We start from the raw sequence: 25044 nt of genomic DNA on the forward strand, positions 1-25044 counted from the left end.
GTTTTTTACACTTTGTTATTGTAAAATCTCTTACTGAATCTCACATTTAGGAGAAAGTACTTTACCCTTATGTGATTTGGTAAAACAAACATTATTCATTAGAAAAATATTAGTTGCATGAGTTATGCATCTCTTCCTCATGTTAACAAATTTCATTAAACAATTTTTTTAAATCACATTTCTTATTATCACCAGTGACCTCACCAGTCAAGTGTTTAAGTTTTGGAAACTTGTCAATCTCACAGTAGCAAATCCAGTTTTCCAAACTTCTGATTTTTCTCTCAGTAGCTCAAATTTTATCGTTGGCAATAAACACTGTCAGTTGTTCTCCTTGACGTGACAATGTTGCTTCATTCATTTTAGACAATGTCTGAATACCTTCCTATGTCTGAATAACTTCAGTTTTTCTGTCTGTAAATCTTTCAAGTAAAAAATGGTGTTCCATGAATAAGAAGCTGCTAATTCACCCCACAACACAAACAACTGAACAGTGTTTTGCCTTACACAAACATCATACCTTTGTATGCAGCAGAAGTGCTTCGTGTGTACTTCCCATTTGGTCACACAAAATACTGGAAAGACATATGCTTATTAGTTGGAGGTCAATAAATTTAATATTGTTTTCAGTTTATCAAGGACATTCATAAATTAAACTTACTTCTTTTCAACTGTGAGTGTGTGGGGGTGACAAATATAATGACTAGTAGTGGTTTTGTGTCACTGCTTCATTTGTACTAAGGCACCAGCTGTTTACCCAGCATAACTTTTGCATCATCTGTGCAAATGTTCACACAGTCAAAAAGGCAACTAACATATTAGTATTACTATAAAAATACTTTTGACCTTAAGGACTCTCTGAGTCTAACAGTCCCGGGGATCCCCTGAAATCTGTGGACCTGACTTTAAGAACCACTGGTCTAGAGAACAACTGGGGAGGAGGGTGAAAGCGGAAGCAGCTGGCAAGTTTTTTGCAGTTTTGGAAGAAAAAAATATGGAGTTTACATTCAACATGCAAGTAATGAAACTATAAAGAAGTAAACAAATTCAGGATATGTTTTGGTGACAGAATCAACAGAACTTACTGTTGGATGTGTTATGAGAATGAAGGAAAGAGAAGAATCAATGACAACTCCAAGATTTTGCCCTCAGCAAACAGAGAATCTCCATTATTAAGATGAAGAAGATGGGCAGGGGCAGATTTGGAGAGAGAAGATGAAAAGCTTAACTACGGGAGTTCCACAGACCCCCTTTCCATACCCTGGAAAACTTGGCTTTTCTTCTCTAGATCTAAAAAGTCTAGTGTCTAATTTAAAACCAGAAAGTGAACAAAATTTTTGTTCTAGGCATTTTCTCCTACCTCCTTCATCTTTCCTGTTTACTTAGTTTGTCATGGGGAAATAACCAGGTAAATAAAACACCTCCTAACTTCATGATCCCCCCAAAAAAACCTTAATGAAGAAGGGTAACATTAGAGAACAGTCCTCATATCACCCTCACTTCTGGTATCAATTGCAAGTTTGGGGTTTCCCAAGACCACCCTCACTTCCGAGATCAATTGCGAATTCAGTAGGTCCCAAGACCATGTTTACTTTGACACTAATTACAAGTTTGGGGGTCCTTAAGACCCCTTACCCCCTCTGATAACCCATTAGACTCACAGAACTCACTGAAAGCTGTTATGTGTATACTCATAGTTACAGTTTACTACAGTGAAGACATACAGATTAAAATCAACCAAGGGAAGAAACACATGGGACAGAGTCCAGGAAAGTCCAAGCATGGAGTTTCCAGTTGTCCTCTCCCAGTGGAGTCACAGACAGCACTAACTTTTCCAGCAGTGATGTGTGATGATACACACTGCCAACCAGGGAAGTTCACCCAAGCCATGGTGTTCAGAGTCTATACTAGGGTTTGGTCATATAGAATTGTCAACTGCTCACATAGCTGACCTCACTTCCTAGGCAACTCTGGAGTTTGAGCTGACAACAGATAACACCAAGTTCCCACCATAAATCACATCTTTGTACTATGTGGCAAGACTCAAGATCCCCCGGTAAACACTTTTATCAGATAAGACATCCCCAGGGCTTTGACATAATCTTCCCCAATCCAAGGGCAAAGGCCAGACCTCTCATTGAACAGGGGTAAATTCTTTACTGCACTGACCAAGGATTTTGTTCTAGGTAGTTTCTTCTATCTCTTTCATCTTTCCGTTTGGCTTAGCCTTAATGCTTAAATGGCCAAATAACTAAAATACTCCTCACCTCTCTAACCCAACCCCCCACACCAAAAAAAAAAAAAAAACTTAATGAGAAAGGAAAACACAGTGGGTGGGTATTTCAAAAAATTTTTTTAGATCTATGTAAAGATTTTGCTATAGTACTTGACTAACATATTTTGAGAATTTTCTATGTGGTAGGTACTGCAATTTTAAGTTTCATGATCTTATAAGTAGTATTCACGTCCTAATTTTATAGGTGAGGAAACTGAGGCTCAAAGACGTTAAACAATTTGACAAGTCATACTCAGAGAGTATGTGGCACAGCCAAGGTACAAATCCAAGTGTGACTCTGGACAGTCTTCCCCTGACTGCTAAGCTGTACACCTCAATAAAAGGGAGGTATGTATCTGTCTTACAAGTATTACTATCATAATCATTTTCAGTCCCTTCTACACACCTGAATTTACTGGGAATGAAATTCATTCATCTAGGTAAAATTTACTTTTTAAAGATTTTTATTTTATCTAATTCTGGGCACTGGATTTTCTTAGCAGTGTCTTCCATATTTTATGGCAAAGTCTTCTACAATTTGCATGGCTATGAGAGCTTCCTTCTCACAAAAATACAAGGTTATACACCATTACTCCTCCTTTAAGTACAAAACCTAAGGTACTCTTAATTTTTATTCTCCTTGCTTAGTATACTCTACCCACTGCACACTATACTCAATACTATATATATCCTCCATAATATACCTTTGGCTATTTCCTACATCACCAACAGTTTCTCTTTCTATGTGTAAAGCATCTTTTAGGTGGTTTTCCCCATTTTCCCTTGTCACAGTTTATATCACCGTATTTCCTTATCCAAATATATCTTTCACTGAAAGACTTTTACTGAAAGCATAAAAATAATCACAGGAGTCTTTGAAGCAATTCTTTCACCTTTCCCCCACTCCACAGTTATTTTCAATGATAATCAACTTTCAGAGACAAAACACCATGAAATAGTTTTAATAGTCATGTTCTCCTTCTCCTTTTTATATAATCTCCAAAACAAATCCATCCTTTCAGTAGATCTTAAGTACTAACAGATCTCCTTATTGCCAGCGATTTCAAACACAATACGTTGTCACTGGCTCTACACTAAAGGAAATAAAAAGTGGAAAGAACCTTCTGGCAGCATGAGTACTCACAATAAATCTCCCCTCAAAAGGGCTCCAAAATTATCTGTCTAGGCACCTTCCCTACCTCCTGTTCAACTGCATTCTCTTCCTTGCCCTTTCCTTGTTTTATTTTTTCCTTTATCGTTTCCATTCTGTTATGGCCACCCACATTCTTTTAACCCTCTCTATTATCTCTCCACTTAGAGGTTCCCAAATGTATCTGAGAAGACACATTCTTGGTGTTTTTATCTGCAGCTGTAGGTATGGTTAGAGTTCAGAATGTGAGTCTCCCCATTTTGGCGGATTTGCTTCTGTTGCTGTCTGTCACTTTACATTTATTTCTTCAACCTGGTTCTGCATCACTTATAAAAGCAGCCATTATTATTCTTTACTGTAAATCCACTTCTTTGAACTAATGTAACATCTAGTTTAACTGGTTCTTCTTCCTTTTTTCTTTAAGGAAATTCTATTACATACCTAGGTAAAAATTTTAATTTTTAACTCAGTAAGTTATTATCCCATTTACAAAGGTTTAAAGAAGAAAAAGAGGTTAACTTCTCAAGGTCACTAAGCCAGAAAATGACAGACAGTTCTTGCAAATAAAGTCCCTTATTTAGGGAACCACATTATTTGTAAGTTGCAATATAATAAATGTTATATTATATTAACTTAATATTATATCAATATTAGTATAAAACTTATTATATTAATTATAACAAAGCCAATACATTGCATTAATATATAGTACATCATATTAATATAGTATATACTAACACACTATATTAATATATCATAATAAATGTTACATGTAGTTTTAAAATATACAACACTTATTTAAAAATCAAATCACCAAAATATGATTTTTGTAAGGATTTAACTGAGGAAAATGCTATTTTTTGCAAAATGCTTTATTTCAACTCAATTATCATGATCTTTCCTTTATATATTCTAAAAATTATTTTTGCCTTGGAACTTCTTGATGAGACAAACATAGGTTTTCTCTGGTGACAAATAAAAAGATGCTATGTTGGTTCTCCATCACAATTATATCATCATAAAAGTGTTGGCACAATTAAGGTTTTTAGTAGAAGTAAACTTACAATGAATATTCATGTGATTTTTGATAAATTACTGAAACATTTCCTATGAGTAGTGACTTAATTCACAGGTAAATTCCTTCAAAACATGTAATTTTAACTTTCAGCACTTCAACTTACATTGCAGGTAAAATGGAATATTTAAGCTAATCTTTCTTAACATTATAAATAGAATCACTTACATCAACAAGCAGTTTCTATGTTAATTCCAGCACTACCAACTTCCCCTTCATTTAAATGTAATATTTAAAAGGTATTTCACTGTAGAACTTTTAACAGGATGATAATAATTTCTTGTGAAAACAAATTTAAAATTAAATATCAAAATTCCATTCTGAATTTTGAAGGATTCTAACTAAGGGCCAGATCCCCTGATATCTTTCCCTATAAGATGTATTTGAACAAGTAATTGGGGCTTCCTTTTTGTGTCATTCAGGATAGGTAAGGTTAGGTTGTGGTAATAAGTTAACTCCCAAATCTCAGTGATTGAAGCCTAAAATGATACATTTTTTAGCTTCCATTACATGTTTATCGAGGGGCACAATATGGGACTCAGCTCATCACAGTCCCTCTAGGTCCCATACCAACAGAGCCACCCTCATCACAACTGGTCCTAGTATCTGGAAATACTGCCTGACCACTGCCCACCTGTCCTCCCCCGCCACCATGTGAATTCAATATTTTTTTCACGATTTTCTGTTTTATTTTCTTTTTTCTTTCTCATTCCCAATCTCTCTCCCTATCTCTAAATTCATAGTCCATCATCTCCAATTTAGAATTTGTTGGTTTATTTGTGATCTCTCCTTTTAGAAGTTTCCAATTGCTATTGAGAATAGAAGTACACCATAATTATGTCTAAATCTGGGAGGATACAGAGAGTTCTGAAGTTGTTGCACCATCAATTAAACGCTCAGTCCTAGCTCACTGGCCCATAGCTCACTGGCCATAACTAGTCATTTGACTGCATCCAACAACAGTGACTTAGTAAATATAATACTATTATAAGCCTGGAATGAATGCAGAGAGTCAGAAATATTTAGTGAATGTAATTAATATTAGACAGTCTACTCTGTGATCACCTACTTTCACTTCCAAGTCCACAGACATCTTCCCCACTCCCAAAAGGAAATAACTCCAAAGTCCCATAAAGTCAAGACCCAAACTTCAAAGTCCATGATCTCTAAGTGATGAGCAGTAGGCACTACAGCAGGTCTAGATAGGACCCTTTCTTGATGCATAGATATATCAGAAAATTGTGTGCTCAACCTCCAAAAACTCTGCAGTGGTTGAACAAAAACAGGACAATCAAAATAAGCATTCCCATTCACAAATGGGAAGAAAGGAAAGTACACAGATGTCATTGGTCCGCAGCAATTCTGAAATCCCATGGGCATTTCAGCTACAAGAAGACCCCATACTGGCTGTGGTAAATGTATCTCAATTAGGCCCTGATTCCATGCTCAGAGGTCTTTGACCTCTTTGATCCTTAGCTCTGCCTCCAAAGATATGTTCTCTCTTCTGTTATCCTGTTATCCTATAACCTTAACTCATCAAGAGGTTTTAACAATGGCCAAACCCCTGACTGCATTCTTGTTGCATGGCTGAATTTTAATCAACCTTTGTTCAAGAAATTTCCCAAAATTATCTCCTACTGGTCAGGACTGAGAAGAAATTGCTTTTTCCAATTGTACAATTTCTCACATTTTTGGAGTCTCTCTAGGCTCTTTCATTTCTGCTTATAAGCTGGCCAATTATTTCTGGATCCATCTCTTCATCTATTCATCTTTTCATTTTCCAAACTCAGCCAACAGTAACCAACACACATTACTAACATTCTATTTCCCAAACACTTTCCTTAAGGTTACAAGGTCAGAAGATAAATTATCCGCATTGCAAATGATGACATTTGACAGTTTTATCATGCGTTTCTCCACTACCTAACAAGGATGACTCTCCTTCTAGTCTCTAATAATAGTTTACTCCTAAGAAAACTTCTTGAAGCAATGTAAAATACATTGTTTGGTTATTATTGCATTTAGCTTCTGGTGCCAAATTTGTATCAGTGAGGATAGGCTAGTTTAGGCTATGGAAGAAAAAGGAAGGGAAGGGAGGGGAAGGGAAGGGAACTCCTAAATCTCAATACTTTTTTTTAAAAAAAGAGTTTTAGTTTTTGCTCTCCTTATACATACATGGTAATTTGGCAACAGACCTCTGCACATAATCTTCATGCAGGGAACTAATTTGCCAGGGAAACCTCTTAAATATTGATGCTTATGTATCATTCCTTATGTATTGGTTTTCTATTCCTTTGTAAAAAAAAACTACCACAAACTCAATGGTGTAAAGCATCACTTAAAACAATGCACGTTTATTATCGCATAGTTATTGTGGGTCAGGGCCTGGGTACAATTTAGCTTGGTCTTTTGCTTGGGGTATCACAAGATGGCAATCTTGGTGTTAGCTGGCCTACATTGCTTACAGAACTCACGGTACTCTTCCAAAATCACATGGTTGTCTGCAGAATTCAGCTCTTTGTGGATGTATGACAGAGGTCTCCTTTTGCCTGGTGACTGCTAGCCAGGGTCTGATCTCAGGTCTTAAGCACCATTCATAGTCCTTTGCCACATACCCCTCTTAGAGACAGCTTGGCAGCTCACTTCAGTAGGTCAGCAGGAGAATTCCTCTTTTAAGGAATCAAATGATTATCAAACCCATGCAGAATAATTTGAGTAATTCAAAACCAACTGATTAGGGACCTTAATTACATCTGCAAAATCCTTTCAACTTTGACATATAATGTAACCTAATGACAGGAATGATATCTTGTTCACAGATTTTGTCCACTTCAAGGGAGAGTGGGTTATATATGGAAGGTACACTAAGGAGAAATTTTGAGGGCCATCTGAGATTTCTGTCACATATTATAAGAAGAAAAAAAAAATTCTCAATAGAGAATTTTTGAGGGTCTTACCCTGCCACTCAATACCCAGCCCATAGCTGACTTCTGATAAGCCACTGACTAGAACTAGCCTCATGGCTCTGCTGAACCACAGAAGGCAATGAACTGCAATCCTGCCATATTTCTGAGAATATTAAGTCATCCAATTGTTGGCCTCCACATAGCCTACAGCTAGAAAAATGTGTAGAAATCACTATCCACTACCTAGAAGGAAACAAATATTTGAGATATCTATAACACAGCTTCAAAACCAGTGATGGGAGAAGGCAACATTTTAGGTTTTTTATTGATCTTACATATTAGTTTGGGTGTAAAGCACGGAACTGGAATATGGAAGGAAAGGAAACTCAACCTCTCTGCGGTTGAAGAACATCCCTTTGGTCATACAGGGGGTTAGTAACAGAGTTAGCATTTAACCTAGTTTGTCTATGCTCTGTCCACTGCACCAAGCTATCTTCTGTGTATGTGGACTGTGTAGAAACACTGTAATATGAATTGCCAGAGTACTGGAAGTTTGAAGTAAAGATTTTTTTATGTTTCACAGCCTAAATGTCCATCAACAGAGGAATGGATAAAGATGTGGTACATATACACAGTGGAATATTACTCAGCCATAAAAAGGAATGAAACTGTGTCATCTGCAGAGACATGGATGGACCTAGAGACTGTCATACAAAGTAAAGTAAGTCAGAAAGAGAAAAACAAATATCGTACATTAACGCATATATGTGGAATCTAGAAAAATGGTATAGATGGTCTTATTTGCAAAGCAGAAATAGAAACACAGTCATAGAGAACAAACATATGGATACCAAGGGGGAAAGGGGGTGGTGCTTGACACAGCAGTGTAAAGCAACTATACTCCAATAAAAAATTTTTTTAAAAAAGAAAGAAAGAAAGAAAAAGAAAGGGAACCCTTGTACACTTTTAGTATGGAATGTAAACTGGTACAACCACTATAGAAAACAGTATGCAGGTTCCTCAAAAATTTTTAAATAGAACTATCATATAATCCAGCACTCCCACTTCTAGATATTTGGGTTTCCAAAGGAAATAAAAGCATTATCTTGAAAAAACAAACAACAAAAAAAAAGATTTTTTTATGCTTGATAAGTAATAATCATCTAGTTATTTTTTCATTGATTCATTTTTTTATCAAACAGGTATTGTGCCATTTACCACATTTCAGTCATTAGCTCTGAAGCTGAAAGAAAACTATATTAAGACACAAACCAGTACTTTTTTTTCCTTAGGCCTAAAGATAAATGTGTAGAAGACTCTTCTGAAGTTTCACACTTAATAGTAAAGACAATGAGACAAGGACTTATCATAACCTCCCAAACACTGTGCTCTCCATCCTTCTTAGTACAAGAACTCCGTTGTTCTGTACTGCAGCAACACGACTATGTTCTGCCTGTGAGATGTAAGTGGAAGCCTTGGGATCTCTAGTTTAACAGTCATATATAATTCTGATACATCTCTCTACCAATGCCCTTGTCACCATTCTTACAGAATACAGTATCCATGAAGATGATGTGCCCAATATCCTGGTTTCTCAATTTCTTAGCCTTACCAACCCCAAAGATCTCTGTTTTCTACTTGACCCCACCCTGTCATCCACATCTCTATCTTGACTCATAGCATGAGTTTATTTCTTAAGCTTTTTTTCACTTAGTGTTAAAATGTCACATTACTTCCTCCCTGTACCTTACTCTCAGCTAATGACCTGCCATGCTCACTGGGCCTTTACACTTGCTGTCCCCTCTGCCTAGGTGCTTTTCTCTAGACATGTGCATGGCTGGTTTCTTCTGGGCTTAAGTATCACTTTTTACGAAATACATTCCCTGCCTATCTGAGATCAAGTGCCCCATCTCCCTGATTAAATTCCTTAACAGTTTTCATTACCTAAAATTATTTACATGTTTACTTCCCATTTCTCTTCTTCTTTAACATAAGGAGGGGTTTTTGGTCTGTCATTTTTTCCACTGATATATATACCAAGGACAGAGAATGGTGCCTTATAAGTAGAAATTGAATACTTATCAAACAAATACATTATTGTATGGTTTTATAATGTATCTATAGAAAAGAGCCGTGCTGGAAAGTTGTTTAATGAATTAATGAATGAATTAGTAGTGAAATGATTTGGACCAATGAGGTGAGGAAGTGGGAGGCACTCCTTTTTGATATACTATAGCAAAATTTTGTAAAAATTTAAGGACGAAACTTTTACTAATGTTAAAAAAAAATTTTAAGCATTACATGTAAGGTATTTATTAAAGAAGAATGTCTTTATCAACATGAGTTTTTTACTTATTACATAACAATTTCTGTTTGTAGTTTTATCAAATTTGAGAGTGTATTTTGCATGGTATACTTTGCTGCATATACAAAATTCATTTTGCACAGACCTGAGAAATACCTCAAAGTGACAGAAAATTGATAGGCAATCATCTGCCATATAAAAATAACAGTGAGTTTGGCCTTTTCATCAAATAATGAGGGTATGTTGGGGTGGAATACCATGAAATATAGACCACATAGCATACATACAAATCACGATAGGGCTTACTGAGGGCTTTGCAAAGAGATCATCCAGAGCAGCTGACTTGGAGTCACAAAGAGAGACTTTGTGACTGATGGTTAGGATAGATGAACTGGACAAGTTCAGAAGCTGTGGACAAAATAGGAAACAGTGGTTTTGAGCAGAAACTCCAAATCTGAAGGCATGGGGCAAATTCTCCTCATAGCAGGCAGCAATGTCAATTGAACTCATCTACACTGACAATCTACATAGAAGTCCACAAATAAGAAGCAGCAGGGATGTATGTAATGACAGCTACTGATGGGCTAGAGCATGAAAGAATAGGTAACACTAAATAAAAAATGTGTATTTAGATTTTCATAAAAATACTAATATTATGTGCAGCAATATGACCCCTTAGGTAAAAAGACCCCCTTCACGAAGTCAGCATACACCAGATTGGAACCTGCCCACAGGGCCAGTGACAAAGAACAGGAGTCCGGGCAGGACTGAGTCACAGTTGAGCCAAGAGCCACGAGGGAGAAATGGCATTATATCCAAAAAGAAAATGAAGTTAAAAAACAATGCGACCGCTTTCTTACAAACTAAATGATGGTTGAAAAGGCCATGCTAGAGCTGGATGATAAGATATAATGGCACCCTGATCAGAAAGGCTGAGAAAAAAAGACTTGGAAAAGGATCACGGTCCCTACTCTCCAGCAAAAGAGGTGAGGTGTATGAATTCTACTACAATTACATAATAGACTGTAATACAAATTTTTTAAATGATATAAAACTATATTTATTGGCCTAAAAAGATGTCTCTGGTACATTGTTAATAGAAAACATTTACAGAAACATATATCGTATACTCTCCTGTTTTAAATGCTAGAGAAAAAAAATGGAGCATATTCCAATATTAAAACTTGGTAACTAGAAGTGGAAAAAATATGTGTAATTTATTCACTTTTCATGTCTGAATTTTCTATTTTGCTTTAGATTAAATTTATTAATTATATAATAGAAGTAATCTCATACCAAGAACCACTAGTTTGGAATAAATTATTCAAATGATCTAGTCATATGATTTTTGCATATGAAAAATATACACTGAGACACACCAGATAAGAGGGGCAATTCAAGATAAAGAGTAATAACCCTCATTGCAGGCATCAGGTATACTCTGATAGAAAAGAATATCCATGTGGCCAGCCTGAGTTATAAGAAAGTGAGATACTCATTTTGTAGAGAATCCTAGAAAGATTCGTTAGTATAATGACAAAAAAGAAGACATTTTCCTAAAGGCATTCAGCACCTAGTCATTTCTTTCAAGTATTAAAGCTCAAAATAAGTTTGACAGCTCATAATGTTTGTTTTAGTTCTTCATACTACCAATTCTGAGAGAGTTTACTTACTGTGAGGTATGTTTCATAGATGTCCTCAAAATCCAAAAAAAAGATATTAAAATCCTGTTTTTATCTACTTAATCTTTACCTGTAGGCAGAAATAGTATATCCACCTTTTTTTTTTTTTTCAATATGACTATCTATAGGGTACCTGGAATCTAGACTATTACCAGGAAAGAGCATGGTGACAATTAGATGAAATTTCACAGCCGGAACTGGTTCCCTGGGTGTGTGACTTGTGTAGTCACACAGGGTCCAGTGCTGAGAAGGTCCTCACACTTGGTTTAATAGTCTGATGTTGCCGCCTTGAAATTCTTAATAATTTTTTAACACAAAGCACTTAATTTTATTTTGCACTGGGGCTCCACTAATTTCATAACTGATCCTGCTTATAGTATGTTATAACTTGGAATCTTTATTGTTCTGGGATGAGTTGGAAAAACTCACACCACCAACCCCAAAAGACTAATTCATTTGATGTCAAATATACACATGTTACAAATAGAGCAAAATGCCTATTTGGGTACTAACTAAAGTGAGTATTAGTTTGAAAGAGACTGGGAAGTTTAGTTTGAAAAAGGAAAGTTCGGTTGTCTGGGAAAGTAAATGTTATTGCTTAAGATCTGTATACAGCCAAGTATCAAAGCTGTGCACACATTTATGATTAACTATGTTTTGAATTAGCTTTGTTTTGATTAACTTTGTTTAATTAATTCCTGCTATAAAAAAAACTCTTTTACGTAAGATTTAAATAACAAATCAGGAAATAAAGTAGAATTTCTTGAATTGGATGGGTTACTTGAGCATGACTTTTTCTATGTCAGGATTTGTGACCATCAGAAGATGGCAATTAGAAGCAGCCCTTGGATCTTGTGGGTAAAAAGCAACTGAACAATTTTACATTTATTCATCACATATAAGATTTGCCCAAGTATCAATCTTACTTTCTTCAGCATTTTTCACAAAATCTTTGTAAAGGCAGGACACAACCTGAGAATGGTAGTCTTTAAGGAGTGCTGCCTCTTTTTTTTTTTTTTTTAATGTGAGCAGAAGGTGAAAGGGAAGAGATTTTTGTTTTCCTAAAACAGCACAGCTTGATGAATATGATACCTTCTCAAAAATCCATAAAGAACTAAAAGTTTATGCAATTTTAAAATACCTCAGGAAATGTTCATGAATATCTTTTAATTCCAAGTCATTTAACTTGCATTTAAACATGCTAGTCTAGCAAAATCATACTGGTAATTTCATTGGTACAAATAAAACAGATCTGAATGGAGTGGGATTTGGGGAAAAGGAAGAAAATTAAAATCATTGCCTTTAGGAAAATAACACTTTTATAACATAAGAAAATTTTAATAACTTTATCTACCAAAAAATTTCTTTCTAAGAGTTTGAATTCAAGCAATTAGTTAAGCTGGAGAGAGTGGTGTGGGAGTTCTCACTCCTTTAGTGAGGAGCCCACATAGGGTGCGTTACATAACCTCTCTCAGCCCACTGCTCATCTGCAAACTGGAGCTGACTGTAGTGCTTTTCTTTCAAATTTATTCGAAGATTAAATGTGAAAATATATGCAAAATGACTGGCATATCATTGATGCACAACAGATGCAACATCTCCTTGATCTCTATTTTTTTTAATAAAATAATATACACATATGCCACATGTATAAATGTTTGCCTATCAGTTTTTTTATCTGTCTTTTCAACTGATGTAAAAGAGAACCCAGGGTATGTCTCTCCCTCTCTCAACTTTCCACTTTCTTCAGGATACCCTAAGTCTCTTAACTCCTCTCACCTTCCCCCAGGATCTGACTTGTTCTGTTTCTCAGCCTCAGGCCTAGGTCAGTTAGGTTCCATCAGGTACTGGAAGGGTACAAAGAGCTTTAAAAATTCCAGGTGGGAGAGGAAGGAACAAAGATGATCTCTTCCCTGTGCAACCTTGAAATGTAACAACTACAAGGTAAACACATCTCAACACATCCAAGATGGTCTATCATTTAGTGTTAACTTTGGTATGTGAATATGCTAACAAGAGTCCCTGTTTTCCTTTTCCAACCATCCCAGATGCTCCCTTCTGCTCTCCCAGATGGATTGGGCCATGGCTAGAAGGTAACATGGTGGCACCCTGCTCTGAGAAAAAGATAATCCTGGGTGTCAGGAATTATAGAAAAAAAGTATATGGATAAAGGTGTATATATAGAGTATATTTCATATAATCAATTAGAAGATAGGTGAGATACATCTTGAACATTTAATGGATAAAAGGACTTTTCTGAACGGTTTGGATGGTTTTACTGCAGGAAGATGAACAGAACAAAGCAAGCTCTATAAATATTGATCGGAGTGAAAGTAGACACAGAATACACACAAGTGAAATCTTCATAGGCTCCCAACTTCCCACTAAAAGTACAAATTACTTCTACTAGAATATCAAACTAAAACCAGTAAGGCCTCTTGCAAAAATAATTAATAAAGCCTGAACGAGTCAGAGAAAACCGAGTGGAATAGAATCATTGGTTGTGCAGTAGTTTTCCTCTTTGAATCTAAGTGTAAACACTAAGGAATATATTATAGAAAAATTCTGCTCCATATCAAGTTTTAACTTGTTCAACAATGACAAAGTATAGACAAGCAGTTGTATTGTTTAAAAAAACAATACTTGAACAATTACTCGAACAATTTAAGGTAGGTAAGATGCTTTTGTTTGTCATCAGGGTAGCACTGTTCAGATGATAAATTACATGGCTTGGAAACACTACAGCTTAGTGAGATTCCTTTTTTTTAAATGTCACATAACACACTGCCATTGCAATCTGTACTTGTATCTGTGTGCTGTTTGTGTAACAAAGGCCTTTACATTATTTTATATGTGTAAAGAAACTATACTTGAACTTTGCCTATGTGGTTAATTGCCCTGAGATTCCTGAAAAAGGAATCTTTATAAGGAAGCTCCTCTTCCTTCCTGTAAAAACTACATCCGAGACCACGCTAAGCTACCTGGGTCCTGACATTTTGGCAGTTCTCCATTCTACACCTTAGCAACATGGAGTGTCTCTACGTTGGCAGACTCAGATAGCAGCTTCTTCCTCCACATTATGGGAATTTAGAAAATGTATGTCTTTCCTGCACAAAGTCTAATATTAAGTTGGCTCTCAAGAATTAATCAGTGAAAATAATATCTACTTGGAATTTTTTAAAACTATGAGAAGTAGCCAAAAAGTGAAGTATCTTCCAAAGTAATAATAGTGTGTATCTCTCTGTAGATATACACCTTAACAAGTACTCCAAAAGCATACGTGTACACACATCACACATGCACATTTAAGTGTACTAACATTTTTTCTAGGAAGTCAACAACAGCTATTTTAGATATTAAACATAATATAATCAAATAGATAACCATTCTGATATAGCTAAACATATTTTAGCAAACATGTTCAGCCTCAGTCTAATTGATTTATGTATGAATTCCCCATGGAAATTATCTCCACCCTACAAAATTATTCAATGTGGTTAATGTGCATGTTAAAAAATGCTGATGGGAAATAAAGAGAAAGTGATCTCTGTCAAAGGATATGCATTTAAGATCACAAAGCATTATCAGAACTTTCATGAAATAGTCACAATATAATGTTGTTAAAGGGATTGTCAACAGAAGTTCAGAATACTGAATTAAAGTAACTTGGTCATATTCTACAAATTATTCCTTTGTTTAAAAATCATTTTCAAAGCAATTATTCATTAATTCTACGAAATTGTTAGCATAACTCAATATTAAATTCTGTAACTGATGCTATACTATCTAGAAATAAGGAATTTATATTCTCTCACTCATTTCTCTGGAGTGTGCCCACTGAGTGGAGACAAACAGTAATACACCTAGAATGAATATTATGGAACTGTCTGATCCTAATACTTAAACCTAAAATAGCATATGGTTATGATCCAGTAATCCCACTTCTGGGTATATAGCCAAAGAAAACAAAATCAGTATCTTGAAGAAATAGCTGTGCTCCTATGTTCACTGCAGCGTTACTCACAATAGCAAAGATATGGAAACAACAGCAGTGTCTGTCAATGGATGAATGGAGAAAGAAGACACAGCGTATATATACAATGGAATATTATTCAACCACGAGAAAGAAGGAAATCCTGCTGTTTGCAACAACATGGATGGACCCTGAAGGCTATGCTAAGTGAGATAAGTTACACAGAGAAAGACAAATACTGTATGATATCACTTATATGTGGAATCTAAAAAAAGCTAAACTCATAGAAACAGAGTAGAATGCTTAGCAAGGGCTAGGGGGTTGGGGAAATGGAGAGATGTTGGTCAAATGGTACAAACATTCAGTTATAAGATGAATAAGTTGTGGGTATCTAACGTACAACAGGGTGATTATAGTTAACAATACTGTATTATATACTTGAAAGTTCCCAAGACAGTAGATCTTAAATGTTCTTACCACAGAAAAGAAATGGTAATTTTATGAGGTGATGGAAATATTAGTTAATGCAACAGTGGTATTCATTTCACGGTATATAAGTGTGTTACATCAATACATTGTACATCTTACACTTACACAATGTTGTATGTCAATTTTATTTCAATAAAGCTGGAAAAACATAAATAAAATAGCATATGATTATAATAAAATTTAAAAGGTAAATTGCTTGCATTCATCAGTTATTATGTATAACATTCCTTAATATGGTGATGCATCTTTACATTTTATCCAGTATGTGACATCATTATAGAGACTGATAAAATTCTGTAAATATGTAAAATTACGTACATTTTACTCTATACTTGTACTATAAAAAATACTGTGATTTAGTCTTTCACCAATTTAAAACATGTTCAAAAGTAAGTTTAGTTTGAATTAAATTATACTACAGAATCTAACTGATTTTTCTTTTGCTAAATCCCAGATCTCCATGTGTGGGCCAAGACCCGTTTTTAAACCATGTTCAACAAACTAGCTAAATTTATGTTATTTTCCAGTTAAGGGTAAAGTTTACAGTCTAAGACAATGATCCAAAATGCAAACTGAAATATTTCACATTCTATGAAGACCATTTTAAAGGACTTAATAATAAAAGATAAATTACCAGCATTACACGGTCTGTGAGATGCTGAATGATTTTTCCTCTCCCTATTTCTCCAGCCTTATCTCAAGTCTCCAGTCAGCCCCTGCCTCATTCTTCTTACCAGGGGCCACAGAATCAAGTCTTCGGAGGCCTGACAGCTCACCTGAATCTGTGCCCTCAGTCGCTCTCTCCTCCCTAACTTCTAAGTCTCCCTCTGAACGCACCTGCAGCTGTAGAAGACAGTTTTTGGTATGTTGATAGCATTCTACTCTAAGCATTGCATCTCTCTCCTTCACTGCATGAGAGCTAATTCTAGCCCCACAAGAGCTTGCTGACTAAAGGCAGGAGCAACTGAAGATCAGGGGAGTGACTGCTTCAAGGTGAAACCTTCAACCAATGGTATGTGTGCAGGGGTGAAAGTGGGTGAATAAACACCCCAGTCTCTCCATCTTCCCCTGTCACAATTCAGAAATATGTTCTACGTGTTTTCTCAGAGGATCACCAGTAGGACTGAGGCCCAGTTGCCCAAAATAGAAACCCACTTATTAACACATATCTCATTTGCATTCCTTTCTTTCTGTTTCTTTTTCAGCACTTTTTCATTTGTGCTTCCTGGAATCATTTCTCAAGTAAAATACTTGTTCCCAAGTCCTTGTTCCCAGGTCTGCTTAACTTAAAAGGAGTGGTAAGCACTGTGCTGATCTGCAGAATCTATGACCAACGTAAAAACATTTGATTCCTTTTGAATAAACCAAAGCAGGGGGAGAGGGACATCCAGAGGCGTAGGCCCCTGTGATTTAAGCTTTCTGATACTGAATTACTAGAAGCTCCCTGCATATTTGTTTTATTTCACCATTCTGTGTCTGCTTTCATGCTACTTTCTAAACGAAATGCCCTTCCCCAGCTTCTTCACTTGCACAATTTCTTATCTTCAAGAAGCAGCTCAGATATTCTGTTTGAAAAAGCCAGAGTCAAGCTTCTGCCATAGCAACCGACATGTATTTCACATATAAACCTGAACACATTACATGGAGATGATCTGTGTAAGACTCATAAGCTCTTTGAGAACAGGGCCCACAGCTTACTTCCCTTCGAGACTCCAGCACAGGGCCTGGTATGTACAGGCACTTATAATAATAAATGAGTAAATACCTTTTTTTCAAAAAAACACTTAGAAGGTGTCAGGAAATGTTTTAAGTGCTTTACCTGTATTAACCCATTTAATCCTCAAGACAACCTCTTGAGGTATGTACTATTATTACCGTCATTTATAAAATGAGCAAACTGAAGCAGAGTGAGGCGAACTGACTGACCTGCAGGTGACACAGCTAGCAATGAGTGAGCCCAGAACAGATTTAGACTATAATCTATGTTCTTTACAGCTACCCATCATTGCTTCTTTTGAATTAAATATCAAACAGTAACATCTAACCAATAGAAAACATGATTTGTTATCATTTTGTTACAGACCTTGATATCTAATCTACGCTAACTCATGTTCTTCTCTATACCTAGTTTTCGAAGGAAGAGCTTAAAAGTCTCTCTCCAACAATATCATTTACAAAAGCAACAGTAAAAAAAAATTTCCATCACAGCATTCCTAAATATCATATGATTTCTAACTTACCAATGTAGATTTCCTTATGTACCAGAAATATACTTTAAAAATTTATTTAACACCCCATGGAAAATAATATGCTCAGCCTAGGTAGTACCAGTTTTTAGAAATTAATACTCTTTTGAGAAAAGAGTCAAAGATTATTTATAAAAAGTGAATGATAAATGATCAATTCTTAATACATTCTTTAGCTATGTAAATAAAACCAAAATACACTGTCTAGGGTCCTACTTACACAGGCTGTTAATGGCAGTAGACTTGGTAAATTTCAGAGAACCAGCCTCAAGTGACTCTGCAAGTCACATTTCACACTGTGTTCATCCTGTTTCCTGTCAACAGTGGCTATAATGGGCACATAAACTAAAATTTATGCCCTTTTGAATCTGTAAATGTTCTGTGTCCTTAGCCTTTAGCAGTGGAAATATGCCAGTAACTTTCTCTTACATAATCCCTCTTCTCCATCAGATTTGAGGAAATTTTAACTAGCATGGAATTATAAATTGCTAATGTCATTTGTGTATTGCTAGGCTCCTGATAATCTTAAATCCATATCAAGAATTATTTTAGAGTAAATTCATACCCCAGTCATTTGAAAAGACTGCAGTAAACATCCAATATATATTCCATAAAAAACAACTTTAAATGCATCACCTAAGTAAACTTGGGGAACTATTTAAAAATTTAGGAGTCCTTGGCCAAAACTTAACTGAGAGATAATACTTCTAAAAACATTATCTAATAAAATGAATGGGACAAGATGAAGAGATTTATTTTGTTAGCCAAACCATATAATTTAACACTGACCTTCTCATTTTACTAACCTAAATTTTCCACAATCTCATTTAAGCCATTATTTTAGGTACGTGATTTATTCTCCACATTATTCTAATAATTCTCAATAAGCAAACAGGGAATTCTTTTTAATGTAATGATTGTTTAAAATTTTAAACTTCTTTTTTTCTAATAAATATTCTAGTAAGTAGTATTTATGTATCTCATCAAATGTTTTCTTTTTATTTTTCTAAAAGTTATTTTCCAATTATGTTTCCATAAAACACAGTGATCTCTCCAGCACAGACAACTACTCAATGAAACAATGTACTTCAGGTTTTAGGTAGAGAGCTTAATATTACTATAAATGCCTACAAAATATTCATCACTTGTATGAAACTGGGTTTATCATATACAGGCATCCTATTTCTTAAAGTCTTAAATCAGAAGTAAAATTTGAATATGCATTTGGCTCAAGAGTTCTTAGAATGTGTTCTGAGAGACTGTGGGTTAAATTATCAAGTAGTATTTAATGAGCATATCAATTCTGTAAATTAAATGACTTTAAATTACATGTTTTATACTACACAACTACTAGAGACAGGGATAAAAAATCTATTTATTTGCACATTTCTGTTTCAGAATTTTCAACACGTTTCCTTGTAGACTCTAGGTTCTTTTTTTTTTTTAAGTTGTTTGTTCAAAAGTGAGGTAACTGCATTTTGCAGTGCTCTGAAATATTTGAAAAAAAATTGTGTTCTTGATGGAGATTAAGAAGATAGATTTGAGAGGTTTTATGACTTTTAGGAAATAGTTTGCAATCTGGGTTTACCACAGATTTCTGAAGTGCAGAGTTACCACAAGGGGCCTGTGAACTGATTATCTATGTGTACAAAGCCGTATATATAAAATAAACATGTAGAATATCATACACTTATATGTGCCATTGTCAGAAACATATCTGTGTGTCATAAAGAATAATGTGCATACTTATTTTAAACATTAGTAGAGTCACAGTAGTTTTTGTTATATTTCTCAATCCACAGATGCTGAAAGTATCACAACTAGCTTGTGTCAGATTATATTGATATTATAAAAAAATCTTTGTGTTCAAAATGCTTGGAAAACACTGTTTGGAAGGCTTGCTACTAAAGGGAAAATTATTTATATTTTCAATTTCAGAGTATTTACTGTTCATTTTAACTGTGACTTAGAAAATAATATGTCATTATATTGAAAGAACCACTTTTTTTTTTTTTTTTTACCAGTAGTGAGGAGGTGAAGGACATGAATGGATTGTAGAGGCCAAAAAATCCACTTCTTTCCACATTTACATTTTTATTAAGATCTGAACTCTAAAATTTAGGCATCAGAGAGACCTAGAAGAAAACTATTTGAACAATAAATACACATGAACTCAAATCACATTTACCTTCAAAATTACTTATTGTCATTGAACCAAACTCTCAACTATCAGGGTGATTTAATTTTCCCCTCATCCTGTTTTCTGGACTTTAATTGTTATGAATGTATATGTGGTAGGCAGAACAATGGCCTTTCAAAGATATCCAGGCCCTGTTCTCCAGAACTTGTGGGTATACTATGTTACATAGCAAAGAGGAATGAAGGTAACAGAAGGAATTAAAATTACTAGGCAACTGATCTCAAAATAGGGAGATTAATATGGATTATCCAGGTGGGACCAATGTAATCACAAGGGTCCTTAAACATGAAAGAGGGAGGCAGAAAAGTCAGTGTTAAAGTGATACCATGGGAGAAAAACTCAACCGGACATTGCAGGCTTTGGAGGGGGACCATGAGCAGCTTCTAGAAGCTGAAAAAAGCAAGAAAATGTATTTATCCCTAGAGCTTCCAGAAAGGAAGCTGTTGACACTAATTTTAACCAGTGAGACATATCCTGGACTTCTGACCTCCAGAACTGTAAGAGAATAAATTTGTGTTGATTTAAGCCACTAAGTTTGTGGTAATTTGGTACAGCAGCAATAGGAAACTGAGTTTGCTAAGGTGTATGCACTTGATGACTATGGAAATTTTCATGAACACCGAAAGAATTCAAGTGAAGTAACGATGAATTAGGTTAGCCCTTTCCCAACATAACTGCTGAAGCAAAACGACTTTTGCTGTGGAGCTAAACATGATATAATGGGAAGAGATTCCTGCTTTTCCTCAGGAAAGAACATTTGCGCCAGTAGGAATGAGGCAGAAATCTGGACAGGTGCGTCAGACTGATGGTGGTGAGCAAAGCACTGGGCCAAGAGGGTTCAGTCCAGGCCATTTCAGGACCACCTGGTCTCTGACTTGCTCAACGCAGCGCTGATTATGCAGAGGTGGGTAGAGCAACTAATGAGACCACATGACTCATGAGCAAGTGTGAGTAACCCATAGGAGATTTTGGGACTCTGTGGGAGAAGAAATCCCTGGGGGATGGTGTAACGTTAGAAAGGAAATGAAGAATTTATTCTGGGAAAGGCAGTACAAGCTCTAAGCAAACATAATTTTGCTATTAAAAAGACCCAGTCACAGATATAGAAAACAAACTTATGGTTACCGGGGGATAAGGGGAGGAGGGATAAATTGGGAGACTGGGAATGACGTGTACACACCACTATACATAAAATAGTTAACTTATAAGAACCTGCTGTACAGCACAGGGAACTCTACTCAATACTCTGTAATGGCCTATATGGGAAAAGAATCTAAAAAAGAGTGGATATATGTATATGTATAACTGATTCACTTTGCTGTACACCTGAAAGTAACACAACATTGTACATCAACTATACTCCAATAAAAATTTTAAAAATAATTAAAAAAAAAAAAAGGATCCACACACTCAAGCTTAGAAAGGGCTAGTCATGTGATATACATTTGAATTTGTCTCTCTTAATGGATTAATCAAGGAGGACAAAAACACAAAAGAAACCCCTGTTGTGAAAAAAAGAGCCAGCTCAGAGGGAGGTTAGCTGGTCACTCTGAAAGAGAGCCTCTCAAGGTGACAGGGAAACTTTAGTCTCAGGTCTGATACCCATTTTGCCAGGAGCCCAAGTCTGACAGTACAGTCCCAGTCGGTTGGACCCTAGAGGATGGACTTCTACAGTCAAACTTAAAAGAGACTGATAATAAACCAGGAATATAGTTTACGTGCTCAAAACCAGGGCACTTCCTCCCTGTGTCTTCCGTCAAGAGCACCTCATTCTCAGTGTCAAGGCAACCGAGGTGCTTAAGAGCCCAAGTTTGCGAGATGGGCACAGAAAAAGAGCAAAGGCTTTAGAAGGCCTGAAAGAATATTTTATCCGGTCAATGAAAAAGCCTGATGAACCATCCTTGTTCAAAAACCTAACTTTCCAGTGAGCTGAACACTAATGTCACTTGAAATACTATTTCTCTCAGTTTCTTGGACTTGGATAAAGCTGGAAGAAAAATGTCAAATGCTGGTATTTAAATCATGTTTATGAACTTCATGTGAACCATATTTAAACACGTTATGAAAAAGTGACTGAAAATACAAGATACATAATTTATATATTATACGTATTATTTTTAGTTTTATTTCTATCCTAAGGATAAAACCTGGTCACCTAGAATTTAAGGGTCTCCTGCCTTCATTAGGAATCCAATAAGCAGTATCTTAAGTTGGATTTCTGAAGACAGTCTCTCTCACTTTCTCTGTCGCCCCGTAGATACACAGGTATTTTGTTTATTATTAGTTTCGTTCTCAATTTTTCCATCAACACTAGATCCTAGACGTACCTCATTTTAGCATCTATATTCCAGTATTTAACAAAATAAACCAAACCAACCACCTTTTCTGACCGATGCTCAGGGAATATGGGTATGAATGTTGCTGAGTTCAAAGAGCAGAGTACAACTATGACCAAAGAAGGTTTTCACAGAGACTGTTTCTCAGAGGTCATTTCTTTTACACAGTTGCGAGCAATGATGAGATCCTCATCGCAGAAGTAAACGCGGAGGGCTTCCCTGGTGGCACAGTGGTTGAGAATCTGCCTGCCAATGCAGGGGACACGGGTTCGAGCCCTGGTCTGGGAAGATCCCACATGACGCGGAGCAACTAGGCCCGTGAGCCACAGCTACTGAGCCTGCGCGTCTGGAGCCTGTGCTCCGCAACAAGAGAGGCCGCGATAGTGAGAGGCCCGCGCACCGCGATAAAGAGTGGTCCCCACTTGCCGCAACTAGAGAAAGCCCTCGCACAGAAACGAAGACCCAACACAGCCAAAAATAAGTAAATAAAAATAAAGGAATTCCTTAAAAAAAAAAAAAAAAAGAAGTAAACGCGGAGTCAGAGGTAATCACTGCTAAACATCAGTTTGGCCAGTCAAGACCACAAAAGAAATGCAAACACATTACCCAAATAGTGGCTGCTATTACCTTTCAAAACAGAGCGGTGTGCGCGGTAAGTCTAGCCTCCAGCCGCTGGGCCCGACGCTGACGCCCCAGCTCCCGCTCCCGCCTCAGAGCGCCTGCTGACCCCACGTCGACCCCGCTGCCGACGTTGACCCCACGTCGACCCCGCCTGCGACCCCACGTCAACCCCGACGCCGACTCGCCTCCCGCAGCACCCTCGCCCAAGCGCAGTGTCTCCTCGTAAGCCGCCCGCGCTGCGGGAGGAGAGGTTGCATGGCTCTTGGGTGGAATTACACTTTGGCAATAATGGGAACGCCAGCGTTGTTCCAGACTCTGTTTCTGTTTATAATGGCAACGTGGAAGAAATACTGCTGGGTGTGCAGCATGAGTCTGGACGGAGTAGCCCCAAGACTTCTCTCTGTGACCGCCCACCTCGCTCACAGACCTCGCAAGATACCAACGGAGTTTCCAAAGCAGACACACTAATATTGATGAGATAAACAGCTCTCAGTCGGAGGAAGATTACATGGAGACAAAGAAAGACGAAGAAAGCATCTTGAAGGAAAACTCAGACTGGATATGGGACTGGTCAAGTCGGCCAGAAAACATCACTCCCCACCCCCACCCCCAGTTCCTCTTCAAACGCCTGTAGCACACGACCGCGCTCAGCTTGAGGAACACGAGTGTTAGGGAGAAAGGGGGCATCTTCTCTGCAGAGTTTCTAAAGTTTTTCTTTTGTCTCGTCTCCCCTTTCATCTGCTAGCCATGGGGTTGGGGATCTATATCTGAAGTTTTCTGAAAATATCCACCAGCACCTTTTGATGAAGAATTGGAATCCGGCTTTTTCATTTAGTGGGAATTTACACTGGGGTTTGCGACGCAGCTTACTACCATCTTGGTCCTTGGGTGGCTGCACCACTTGTGTCATTTCTTCTGTAAATGCCGCATTCCAAATTCAGTAAAATAAAAATAAGACACTTTAAAAAAAAGAGTGGTGTGAATGAATATGGAGCATGTGGAGTTGAGAGGGAATTTCATTATAAAAATACTAAAACACTCCAGGACTCTGTGTGAAATGTTCATGAAATTAAAAACAAAATTATGTGGAAATTTCCAACAGAGGTGCCTACAACTATAATATATACTTAATCATTACTGGCCTCCCTGATTTAGCCACTCATGTATAGTAAATCGAAACCATGTGAAGTGGGAGAAATAGCAACTTTTGTAAGTGGGTATTTTCAATGAAATAATAAATATATTAAAATAAAGATTTTAGGCCCCTGGATTTCTTGTCATTCCCTTATAAATTATCATAATACGAAAACATGCTTGTTTTCTTTACCCATGTCTTCACTTGAAAAACCTTGCTGACAACCTATTCATTACCAAAGTAGACCATGCCAGGATGATACAATGTGGTCTCTACCCACCAAGAGCTTTTATTCTGTAGAGGAGAAAGTCACGTGCAACTTCTCACACAAGGAGACAATGGGATATTCTAAATGAAGTTTTTCCAGTGTCCTTGTTTTGATGTCCTCACTTGGCTTTGGGCTTCACTAAGTATCCCTGCTCATAGAGTCTGTATTTTAGTTCTTTCAGCTATAATCCACTTTTATTATACCTGAGCTCTGTCGATGTGGTGGTAAGGTGGGGGGGAAGAAGAACATTCTATGATCTTCTGATTAAATCTCAATCATTTGATGTGCCTGTGTCTCGGAGGTATGACCTTCACAAGTGTTAATCCAGCCTTTTTACCTTCAGCCTCCTATGCCTTTCTCTGGCTGCAGCATTCCCAAATCGATTT

At 36.6% G+C, this 25044-nt stretch overlaps 1 pseudogene; it reads left to right on the forward strand.

The window, feature by feature from the left end:
* Positions 1-21069: 21069 nt before the first annotated feature.
* LOC118883221 lies at positions 21070-24026 on the forward strand (annotated as a pseudogene).
* Positions 24027-25044: the final 1018 nt, after the last annotated feature.

The sequence above is a fragment of the Balaenoptera musculus genome, chromosome 1, assembly GCF_009873245.2.
Source record: "Balaenoptera musculus isolate JJ_BM4_2016_0621 chromosome 1, mBalMus1.pri.v3, whole genome shotgun sequence".
Lineage (NCBI taxonomy): Eukaryota > Metazoa > Chordata > Mammalia > Artiodactyla > Balaenopteridae > Balaenoptera > Balaenoptera musculus.